Below are 12,384 nucleotides of genomic sequence, written 5' to 3'. Positions count from 1 at the left end.
TGGAGACCCTGGGTCTATGTGGGAGTGAGGAGTGAGGCATGGACACAAGCTGGGAGATGAGTTCATAAAGCTTCTATGTGAAGAGCGAAAAACCAAACAGCATGAGACTAACACTGAAACTAGGTATGGCACATACTTGCAGTCCTAGCACATGAAGGCTAAGGAAAGAGGGTGACAAGTTCAAGGCCCTGTCACCAACAACAAAATACATACTCATGTGTATCTTGTTATGGAATAGCCTTTTAAAATGGAAGATAAGGTCAGCAAGATGGTCCAATGGTACTTGCTAAGCAAGCCTGGCCACCCAAGTCCAAGCCCCAGAGTCCATGTCAACTGCAAGGAGAGAGCTGTGTCCAGAGTCGTTTTCTGACCTCTACACTCACTGTGGCCCACATGCTCACACAAAGCTCGCTTGCTTGCTCTCTCACTCACTCTCCCACCTCCAGCACCCCCTCTCGTGCACACACACCAAATAAATAAGTAAAAGGAAAAGACTACTGGGAAGAGCTATATAAGTTCCTTGTATTTAATATGATGATGTAGTTATTTCATATACTTGAATGTACAAATATATAAAAAGAAACATATCATAAAACAATAATTACTAATTTTAACATGAAGCACCACCTTTGTCAGGTTTGTCCTACAGTGCACTATAAGTGAATGAATCCTTTAAAAAAACATCCTACAATAAGAAATTTTAAGGACGAAGACAAAGTAGACGGTCATGATTGTGCCTTCCACTGCTACAGAGCTGGCAGCAAGACCCTCTCTGCACTGTAAGGGCTACTCAACCAACCTGTAAAGCTGCTTGGGGAAGCAAGTCTCTTCCCAGAAACTGCTTTGCTGGAGTTCCCATTCTAGCTACTGGGAAGTTTGCCCAAGAGCAGAATCTGGTGAAATTCAAGACAAAGACCTTGGCTTGGCACAATGCTGTTGCTATGATAAAATATTTTGACCAAAAGCAACTTGAGGGAAAAGTTCAAACAGCTTACACTTTTAGGGCACAGGTAACCACTACAGGAAGCTGAGGCAGGAACTCAAGTAGGAGCTTGAATAAGAGACCTAGAACTAAATGGCTGAGCTGCTTTCTATATAACCAGACCCCTGCCTGTGAATGGTACCGCCCACAGTGGACTGAGCACTCCTATATAACAATCAAGGAGATCCCCAGACATGCCCATGGGACAGTCTAGTCAGGACAATTACTCAGTCCAGACTCCTCCTCAGATGACTTCTAGGTGGTTCAGTTGACAGTTACTGCTGTCACAGACAAACACCGGAATGTAAATAGAAGGCGCTTGCACTTCTGTAAATGAAAAGGCTGCCGAATGAAGGCATCGACTTGCTCACCCAGGCCAGTGTCAGTGACTTCCTCCTCTAACTGCCCACACTTCTCAGTCTTCCCTGGTGCTGACTGTCTCTGCCTTTCGCCTTCTGTTCAGACGCCTTGTTATTTATAAATAGCAAATCTATCTCTTCCCTCTCTTTAATAGCATGCTACTTTTAAGTTCCTGACAGAAATGAATCAGTCAAATAAAAGTTTCCCTTTCAGTTGACCTCAGCTGGCTCACAATACATCGTTAAGATCTTAAGATGGTTATACAACTTCAGTAACCACTTCCTTTTGAACCCGGCCACATTCTCACTATCATTCATGAGGCATAAGGGGAAATGGCATGGCGTGAAGCAGCTCAGAGTCCCCACGGCACTGGTATGGTAACTCCAGCGGCCCAGCTCCTCACTCCTCTCACTCCCACACTCCTATGCATCCTTCAAAGCAGGCTTACAGGGAGTCTTCTTTGATTCTTCACCCTACATTCTTCCCAGTCAAGGTCAAACACCCCCACCCTCTCCAGGGAAGCTCCATTAACATCACATTGCTTTCTCTATAATCTTGATCAGCATTGTGGAAACAAGAACATTAATGAAGCCAAACACACCCAGCAGTCTACATTTGCTGCCACTTACTAAGCCCCACACTACACAGAGGTCTTTTAACTCTGTGCCTTTAATGGTGAGCACGAACGTGCGTAGGCCACCTCCCTGAACACTGGCTACTACTTAGCCCTCCTACGATTGCCTCACAAACACCCACTGACTAGATGTTCCCAAAGCCATGATTATCTAGCACCCATCACTTAAAGTTAACTCTCTGGGGCCCAAGAGTCCAAGTCACTCTTTCAAAAAGAATTACTATCCATGTTCGTATGCATGTACATATGGGACCGAGGGTGGAGGACAACTCTGTGAAGCCTGCTGCCAACTCCTTCCAGATTTGCACTGGGTCCAGGGCTTGGACTGGGTTGCTAGGCCTTCACAACAAGTACCTACCCATTGGGACATCCTGTCAGCTCCCAATTCATTCCAGATATAAATAAGCAGCAGTTCTCAGAGTGTTTCCTGAAGCACGATTGGCATCAGTCACTTAGATACGACCCCTGAGGGCAGTGTGACAACCAGGGCACTTACCAACGTCCATCCCATCTGACACATGTCTAAAATATACTGTACCTAAGGGTCTCCCCAGGACATCTGGCAGTGTCTCTCATGTTGGGTGACAATACCAAATATATATAATATATATTTATTATATACAGTATATAATATGTGCCATATGTAATAATATGCCATATGCCATATGTAATATGCCATATATAATATATATGATATATATGTGATATACATATTTCATCAGCCAAGTTGGATTCCCTGAAATGTGTTTGAATTTGAAAATATTTGAATTTTTTATTGGATCATTTATGTATTTCTATTTCAAATGTTATTGCCTTTCCTGGTCCCCCCCTTTGCCATTTCCCCTTACCCTGTTTCTGTGAGGATGCCCCCCCTCCCACTCAACCACTCCCAATGCAACACCCTGGCATTCCCCTACACCTAGGAAACACGCCTTCACAGGACCAAGGGCTTCTCGTCCTATGGCTGACAATGCCATCCTCTGCTACATATGCTGCTGGAGACAAGGGTCCCTCATGTGTACTACTTGGTTGGTGGTTTAGTCAACGGAAGCTCTCGGGGTCTGGTTGTTGATATTGTTGTTCTTCCTATGGGGTTGCAAACCCCATCAACTCCACCCACAGTGAACTGGGCACTCCTATATAACAATTAAGGAAATCCCCAGACATGCCCATAGGACAGTCTAGTCAGGACAATTACTCAGTCCAGACTCCTCCTCAGATGACTTTTAGGTGGTTCAGTTGACAGTTACTGCTGTCACAGACAAACACCAGAATGTAAATAGAAGGCACTCGCACTTCTGTAAATGAAAAGGCTGCCGAATGAAGGCATCGACCTGCTCCTGCCACTGCGATCATCCACTGGGGTCCCTGAGCTAAGTCCTAGTTAGGTGCAACCACCCTCATCTGAATCAGTAGGATTCTGACAGGGCCTCTCAGGAGACGACTATATCAGGCTCCTGTTAGCAAGCACTTCCTGGCATCAGCAATAGTGACTGGGTTTGGTGGCTGCATATGGGATGGATCCCCATGTGGAGCAGTCTCTGGATGGCCTTTCCTTCAGTCTCTGCTCCACTCTTTGTCCTGTATTTCCCCCTTTGAGGATTTTATTTTCCCTTCTGAGAAGGACTGAAGCATCCACATTTTGGTCTTTCTATTTCTTGAGCTTCATAAGGTATGTGAATTGTATCCTGTGTATTCCGAGCTTTTGGGCAAATATACACTTATCAGTGAGTGTGTACCACGTGTATTCTTTGGTGACTGGGTTACCTCATTCAGAATGATGTTTTCTAGTTCAATCAATTTGCCTAAGAATTTCATGAAGTCATTGTTTTTAATAGCAGAGTACTACTGCATTGTGTAAATGTATCATATTTTCTGTATCCATTCCTCTATTGAGGGACATCTGACTTCTTTCCAGCTTCTGGCTATTATACATAAGGCTGCTATGAACATAGTGGAACATGTGTCCTTATTATATTCTGGAATATCTTTTGGGTATATGCCCAAGAGTGGTATAGCTAGGTCATCAGGTAGTACTATGTCCAATTTTTTGAGGAAACTCCACATTGATTTCCAGAATGGTTGTACAAGTCTGCAATCACACCAACAATGGAGGAGTGTTCCTCTTTCTCCACATCCTCCCCAGCATCTGCTGTTACCTGCATTTTTGATCTTAGCCATTCTGACTGGTGTGAGGTGGTTTCTCAGAATTGTGTGGATTTGCATTTCCCTAATGACTAAGGAGGTTGAACATTTCTTTAGACACTTCTCAGCCATTCGATATTCCTTGAATTTTGGTGAAGATTGCATTGAAACTTTTTTTCAATTTCTTTCTTCAGAGACTTGAAGTTCTTGTCATGCAGATCTTTCACTTGCTTGGTTAGAGTCACAGCGAGGTATTTTATATTATTTTTGACTACTGTGAAGAGTGTCATTTCCTTAATTTCTTTCTCAGCCTGTTTATATCTTTTGTTTTAGGATGAAATGTTCTATAGATGTCAGCTAAATCCATCCGGTTCATAACTTCTGTTAGTTTCTCTGTGTCTCTGTTTAGTTTCTGTTTCCATGATCTGTCCATTGATGAGAGTGGGGTGTTGAAGTCTCCCACTATTATTATATGTGGTGCAGTGTATGCTTTGAGCTTTAGTAAACTTTCTTTTATGAATGTGGGTGCCCTTGCATTTGGAGCCTAGATGTTCAGAATTGAGAGTTCATCTTGGTAGATTTTCCTTCAATGAGAATGAAGTGTCCTTCCTTATCTTTTTTCTGATAACTTACGGTTGAGAGTCAATTTTATTCGATATTAAAATAAGTACTCCACCTTGTTTCTTGGGACCATTTGCTTGGAAAACTTTTTTCCAGCCTTTTACTCAGAGGTAGTGTCTGTCTTTGTCACTGAGGTGCATTTCCTGTATGCAGTCAAATGCTGGGTCTTCTTTACATATCCAGTCTGTTAGTCGATGTCTTTTTATTGGGGATTTGAGTCCAATGATGTTAAGAGATATTAAGGAATAGTGATTGTTGTTTCCTGTCATTTTTGTTGTTAGAAGTGGAATTATATTTGTGTGGCTCTCGTTTTTGTGGTTAGTTGTGAGAAGATTCTAGACTGTAGTTTCCATCCTTGTGTTGGAGTTTTCTACCTATTATCCTTTGTTAGGCTAGATTTGTAGAAAATATTGTGTAATTTGGTTTGTCATGGTATATCTTAGTTAATTGAGAGTTTCGCTGGATATAGTAGCCTGGGCTGGCATTTGTGTTCTCTTAGGGTCTGTACGGCATCTGCCAAGGATCTTCTAGTTTTCATAGTTTCTGTTAAGAAGTCTGGTGTAATTTTGATAGGTCTGCCTTTATATATTACTTGACCCTTTTCCCTTACTGCTTTTAATATTCTTTGTTTTGTGCATTTGGTGTTTTGACTATTATGTGATGGGAGGAATTTCTTTTCTAGTCCAATCTATTTTGGGTTCTGTAGGCTTCTTGCATAGTCATGGGTATCTCTTTCTTTAAGTTTGGGAAGTCTTCTTTTGTAATTTTGTTGAAGATGTTTACTGGCCCTTTAAGTTGGGAATGTTTGCTCTCTTCTATACCTATTATCCTTAAACTTGGTCTTTTCATTGTGTCCTGGATTTCCTGAATGTTTTGAGTTAGGAACTTTTTGCTTTTTGCATTTTTTTTTGACTATTGTGTCAATGTTTTCTATGGTATCTTCTGCCCCTGAGATTCTCTCTTCTGTCATCTCTTGTATTCTATTTGTGATGCTTGCGTCTATGACTCCTAATCTCTTTCCTAGGTTTTCTATCTCGAGGGGCGTCTCCCTTTGTGATATCTTTATTGATTTTATTTCCACTTTTAGATCCTGGATGGTTTTGTTCAATTCTTTCACTGGTTTGGTTGTGTTTTCCTGTAATTCTTTATGGGATTTTTGTATTTCCTCTTTAAGGGCTTCTACTTGTTTACTTTTGTTGTCCTGTATTTCTTTAAGGAAGTTATTTATGTCCTTCTTAAAGTCCTCTATCATCGTCTGCTCCCAAACCCCGTGGGAGAGAGACCTCACCGCCTGATCAGGTGGGCACTCCTGAGGCTGCAGAGCGGAGGAGACCACCAACACTGCCCACCCCTGCCCACATCCCTGGCCCAAGAGGCAACTGTATAAGGCCTCTGGGTTCCCGTAGGGGAGGGCCCAGGAGCGGCAGGACCCCTGCGCCTGAGACACCGCCGGAACCTGAAGGAAACAGACCGGATAAACAGTTCTCTGCACCCCAATCCCGTGGGAGGGAGAGATAAACCTTCAGAGAGGCAGACACGCCTGGGAAACCAGAAGAGACTGCACTCTGTGCACATCCAGACGCCAGAGGAAAACACCAAACGTCATCTGGAACCCTGGTGCACGGAGGCTCCCGGAAAGAGCGGCGCAGATCTTCCCGGTTGCTGCCGCCTCGGAGAGGACTTAGGCAGTACCCCACGAGCAAACTTGAACCTTGGAACCACAGGTAGGACCAACTTTTCCCCTGCAAGAAACCTGCCTGGTGAACTCAAGACACAGGCCCACAGGAACAGCTGAAGACCTGTAGAGAGGAAAAACTACACGCCCGAAAGCAGAACACTCTGTCCCCATAACTGGCTGAAAGAAAACAGGAAAACAGGTCTACAGCACTCCTGACACACAGGCTTATAGGACAGTCTAGCCACGGTCAGAAATAGCAGAACAAAGTAACACTAGAGATAATCTGATGGCGAGAGGCAAGCGCAGGAACCCAAGCAACAGAAACCAAGACTACATGGCATCATCGGAGCCCAATTCTCCCACCAAAACACACATGGAATATCCAAACACACCAGAAAAGCAAGATCTAGTTTCAAAATCATATTTGATCATGATGCTGGAGGACTTCAAGAAAGACATAAAGAACTCCCTTAGAGAACAAATAGAAGCCTACAGAGAGGAATCGCAAAAATCCCTGAAAGAATTCCAGGAAAACACAATCAAACAGTTGAAGGAATTAAAAATGGAAATAGAAGTGATCAAGAAAGAACACATGGAAACAACCCTGGACATAGAAAATCAAAAGAAAAGACAAGGAGCTGTAGATACAAGCTTCACCAACAGAATACAAGAGATGGAAGAGAGAATCTCAGGAGCAGAAGATTCCATAGAAATCATTGACTCAACTGTCAAAGATAATGTAAAGCAGAAAAAGCTACTGGTCCAAAACATACAGGAAATCTAGGACTCAATGAGAAGATCAAACCTAAGGATAATAGGTATAGAAGAGAGTGAAGACTCCCAGCTCAAAGGACCAGTAAATATCTTTAACAAAATCATAGAAGAAAACTTCCCTAACCTAAAAAAAGAGATACCCATAGGCATACAAGAAGGCTACAGAACTCCAAATAGATTGGACCAGAAAAGAAACACCTCCCGTCACTTAATTGTCAAAACACCAAACGCACAAAATAAAGAAAGAATATTAAAAGCAGTAAGGGAAAAAGGTCAAGTAACATATAAAGGCAGACCTATCAGAATCACACCAGACTTCTCGCCAGAAACTATGAAGGCCAGAAGATCCTGGACAGATGTCATACAGACCCTAAGAGAACACAAATGCCAGCCCAGGTTACTGTATCCTGCAAAACTCTCAATTAACATAGATGGAGAAACCAAGATATTCCATGACAAAACCAAATTTACACAATATCTTTCTACAAATCCAGCACTACAAAGGATAATAAATGGTAAAGCCCAACATAAGGAGGCAAGCTATACCCTAGAAGAAGCAAGAAACTAATCATCTTGGCAACAAAACAAAGAGAAGAAAAGCACACAAACATAACCTCACATCCAAATATGAATATAACAGGAAGCAATAATCACTATTCCTTAATATCTCTCAACATCAATGGCCTCAACTCCCCAATAAAAAGATATAGATTAACAAACTGGATACGCAATGAGGACCCTGCATTCTGCTGCCTACAGGAAACACACCTCAGAGACAAAGACACTACCTCAGAGTGAAAGGCTGGAAAACAACTTTCCAAGCAAATGGTCAGAAGAAGCAAGCTGGAGTAGCCATTCTAATATCAAATAAAATCAATTTTCAATTAAAAGTCATCAAAAAAGATAAGGAAGGACACTTCATATTCATCAAAGGAAAAATCCACCAAGATGAACTCTCTCAATCCTCATCTTCGGTTGGTTTACATACAAGTGTGCAATTTCTAGGCTTGAAAGTAAAATGATGCTATCTGGTGCTGGATAGAGGAGCCTTATTTTTTATTATGGCAGCTTGCTATTTTTGTAACATGGTGATTTGGTTGAACACAATAAAGTACAGTAGCAACTGATCTCCCCTTCTTCCTGGATGAGTGAGGAGATGATTAAATGTTGATGTCAGCATCCTTGAGCATATTCAGATGAGCTTCTGCTTCTGTTGAAAAGGATGCTGTGTTTGATTGTGGTCCGAAGCTTTGAAGCACTACTTGGCATCTCCTTCCTTGGAGGTCTCACTGTTTAAACATAATAGATTTGATAGCTTGTTGGTAAGGTGAGGTCCAGTTTGTCTCCACTAGGTCATCTTCATGTGAATCTGGTGGTTATACGGTTTTGTTCTAGGGATATTTCATTTTTTTAATAACGGTTTTAGCTGACATTCATGGAGAGAATGAATCCTTAGAACTGTGCCACTAGTGAAAGGAAATCCTGTCTAGAGTATGTTTCTTTACAAAGCTGTGTCACACCATCCTTTGGGCCCTCTGCTGGAAAAGTAGAATCAAGTCTCAAATAATGCCTTTTAAATTGTATCCTCTAGTATTATAGATGTAGGACAGTACTGTATCATACCTCTGTGGATGTAAAATAGCTTGTACCTGCTTTATGATACGTAGTAGTGACTGTGCTTTATCAGAGCTGTTTTTAATGATGTTGCTCAGAATGTTTTCTTTCCAGATGATGATTGAGAAGCTAATTTTAAAAAAAAAATGGTGCCAGGTACCACAAGAGTAACAGAACTGTGCTGTTTTCTCGGGTTTTGTTCTTTTACTTTTTTTTTTTTTAATGGAGTGTGCTGGATGTCTCTACAGTTTTGTTCAGATGACTGCAGAACCTGGAAAAGCTGTTGCTGCTGTTGATGCATAACACACTGCTATTATTGGTCTTTTTATATAAATATATATATACAGATATATAATTTGAATTTTTTGAAACTTTAGCTGTGCTGTCAACTTTGGAAAAAAGTATCCCCGTTTACTGTGTTGAGTTGGCACTGTACAGAAATTAACAGCCATATTGGTCTAGAAATGTTGAACTTAAGTTTTTTCCATTTGTACAGGGGTAACACACTGTATTAAATATGTAAGGTCTTATCTACGTGGGTTTGATTACAAAAACTAATAAAGTATTCTCTAAATTAAAAAAAAAAGAATTCTCAACTGAGAAATATTGAATGCCTGAGAAGCACCTAAAGAAATGTTAAACATCCATAGTCATCAGGGAAATGCAAATCAAAACAACCATGAGATACTCAGTCATACTCAGTCAGAATGGCTAAGATCAAAAACTCAGGTGACAGCAGATGCTGGCGAGGATGTAAAGAAATAAGAACACTCCTCCATTGTTGGTAGGATTGCAAGCTGGTACAACCACTCTGAAATCAGTCTGGAGGTTCCTCAGAAAATTGGACATAGTACTGAGGACACTAAGACAACCTGAATCATTTTCTAGGAGAAAATACAATGAAACACAATAAGTCAAGTACCATCTATACATGTGTTCAGGTTCTAAGGGACTTCCCTTTTGATACTTGTTTTATTTCTAAGCATGTTGGTTAATCTCCAAATACATTTTCATTTTTTTCTACTAAAAAAAAACCCCAAAAAACAAAAAAGGAAATAAAAAGAAAATAGAAAAAAAAGTCCTCTATCATCATCATGAGATATGATTTTTAAATCCAAATCATAATTTTCCGGTGTTTTGGGGTATCCAGGACTTACTGTCATGGGGAAACTGGGTTCTGATGATGTCAAGTGGCCTTGGTTTCTATTGCTTAGGTTCTTGTGCTTGCCTCTTGTCATCTTGCTATCTGTGGTGTTAGTTGGTCTTGCTGTCTCTGACTGGAGCTTGTCCCACCTGTGGGGCAGTGAGCCTGTGATCCTAGGAGTGACAGCACTCCTGGAGACTAGCTCTCTCCAGGTGGCATTTGGGTAAGGAAGGCTGTGGGATATTCTTAGGTCCAGGTGCAGATGCAGACCGGAAGGATCCTGTCCCAGGCTGCTCTGGGGTTCTTGTGCTCTGTGTCCCTCTTTGGACAGTTATTGGACTGAAAGTGGGGGTGTCACCTGTGGGCTTAGGAGTGAGAACACTCCTGGGAGACCAGCTCCCTCTGGGAAGGATTTGGGTATAGAGGGCTGTAGGACAGCCTTTGTTCTGGGTGCAGATGGAAACCAGAGATTACATTTATATACACCAGTATATCCATCTTATCTTTTATCACTGTGTTGTCTGTATACTTATCTAATAGATAAGCTATCAATGAGTAGACTGACCATGATTTACTTAGCCATTTATTTTTCTTTACTAAAAATTGTTCCCTTACATATTTCCATGGTCTTGGGTAATGGTGCACATTTGCAATCATTTTATGTAAGCCCAACCTCTGTTTGTCATGTGACTGAATTGAGTATAAGCAGACCCCTTGATCTTTACAGAAGCATGGTACCCATGTGCTTAGTTGCATCTGTGCATCGTCAGCCGCAACAGTAGCTACCCCTGTGTATGGCTTCTTCTTGTGTTGGCATGTCTCCTGGGTCCCTAGAAAACAGACAATTCCAGGTTCTCCCAGACCCACTAACTGACACTTCTTCCCACAGCCCTCACCCATCTCTGTCATTACTGGTCTGTGACCCCTTTCCCATCTCACTGAAAGACGTCCTCTCCAGTTGATGATTTGCCACTGCAATGCCCTGTCTGCCTTGTTCTTTCAACACATACCTCACGTACCCTATGTACTTCAACTTTACCTGAATTGCTTGATTTCACTGGGCAATGATCCTACACAAGAGGATCACAGAGTTCAAGCCTAGTGAGGACTAGGCCAACCAAGTTTATAGAGTCTTTTAAAATGGTTTGGGGTTTTGTTTTTTTTGGGGGGGGGATGACAACTCAGCCACTAAAGATGGTTGCTGACAAGACCAATGACATGAGTTTGATTTGCAAATTCCACATGATATAAGTTGTCCTCTGATTTCCACATGTATGACATGTCATACATTGCATGCTCATGCCCATACATATGCATGTGCATCCCATGTGCATACTAAATAAATTAATATAATGTACATAACATATGTGTATACAATGAATTAATATAAAAACATTTTTTGGTGATTCACATGTATAGCATTTTCTTTTTTTTATTAGATTTATTTCCTTACTTACATTTCAAATGTTATTGCCCTTCCCAGTTTCCTGTCCATAAGTCTTCATCCCCTCCTCCACCCCCTCCCCCTCCCCCATACGGGTATTCCCCATACAACCCCCCTTACTGCCCCCCCATATTCCCTTGCATTTGGGGTCTAACCTTGGCAGGACCAAGGGCTTCCCCATCCACTGGTGCCCTAACAAGGCTATTCTCTGCTACATATGCAGTTGGAGCCCAGGGTCAGTCCATGTATAGTCTTTGGGTAGTGGTTTAGTCCCTGGGAGCTCTGGTTGGTTGGCATTGTTGTTCATATGGGGTTGCAAGCTCCTGACATTTCTTAAAGTCACCCTCTGAGTTTGTGTCCTCCTTTTATTTTTTTATCTATCCTTTTTACTTATAAGTAAGAGATGGACTATTCTGTATCTCCCAATCGTCTACTGCAATGTGCTTCACATGTGAAGTACTCAGTGAATACTTAAGATTTCCTGTTAAAAGATAATATCTAAAAAATAACATCTAGCCATTATTGGAATCTTAGTCTCATCACAAACTAAATACAAAAAATAAGAGGTACCAACGGCAAGACAACCTGCAGATCTGTTTCTCTTCCATTGCTAGAACATAGTCCCGCTGTGTAGCATCTCCTCCAGAGGAAGCACCACATGCTTCAGGGACGCCTAGTCAAACCAGGATGCTCTAAAGGGAGGTAAACCTCCCCCCTCCCCATGAATGTGCCTCAAAGCTCAGAAAGTAAACAACTCAAAGCTTCAGGAAGTCCCTGAAACTTACCAGAAGCTACTCAGAGATACTCTCAGGCTAACCCCACCATCTAGAAAAGGTTCATTTCTCGTGGAATGGTGTCAAACAGCAAGCACATGGCTTAAGAAGGGCTGATTTTGTTGACAAGCTGCATTTTCACACCATCATTAAGTCACACAAACTCCCTTTCACACAGTCAGCAGTGTGGTACTTGTTGGCTAAGTCACAGTTCT

General features: G+C 41.8%; 1 protein-coding gene across 8 annotated transcripts in view; it reads right to left on the bottom strand.

Annotated features, from left to right (window-relative positions):
* Window positions 1–12,384, bottom strand: part of Ube2e2 (ubiquitin-conjugating enzyme E2E 2) — a 277,992-nt gene that overhangs the window by 218,131 nt on the left and 47,477 nt on the right. The gene's annotated exons all lie outside the window — the stretch shown is intronic.

Source organism: Rattus norvegicus, chromosome 15, assembly GCF_021556685.1.
Source record: "Rattus norvegicus strain SHRSP/BbbUtx chromosome 15, alternate assembly SHRSP_T2T, whole genome shotgun sequence".
NCBI lineage: Eukaryota > Metazoa > Chordata > Mammalia > Rodentia > Muridae > Rattus > Rattus norvegicus.
This window is presented reverse-complemented; position numbering and strand designations above follow the sequence as displayed.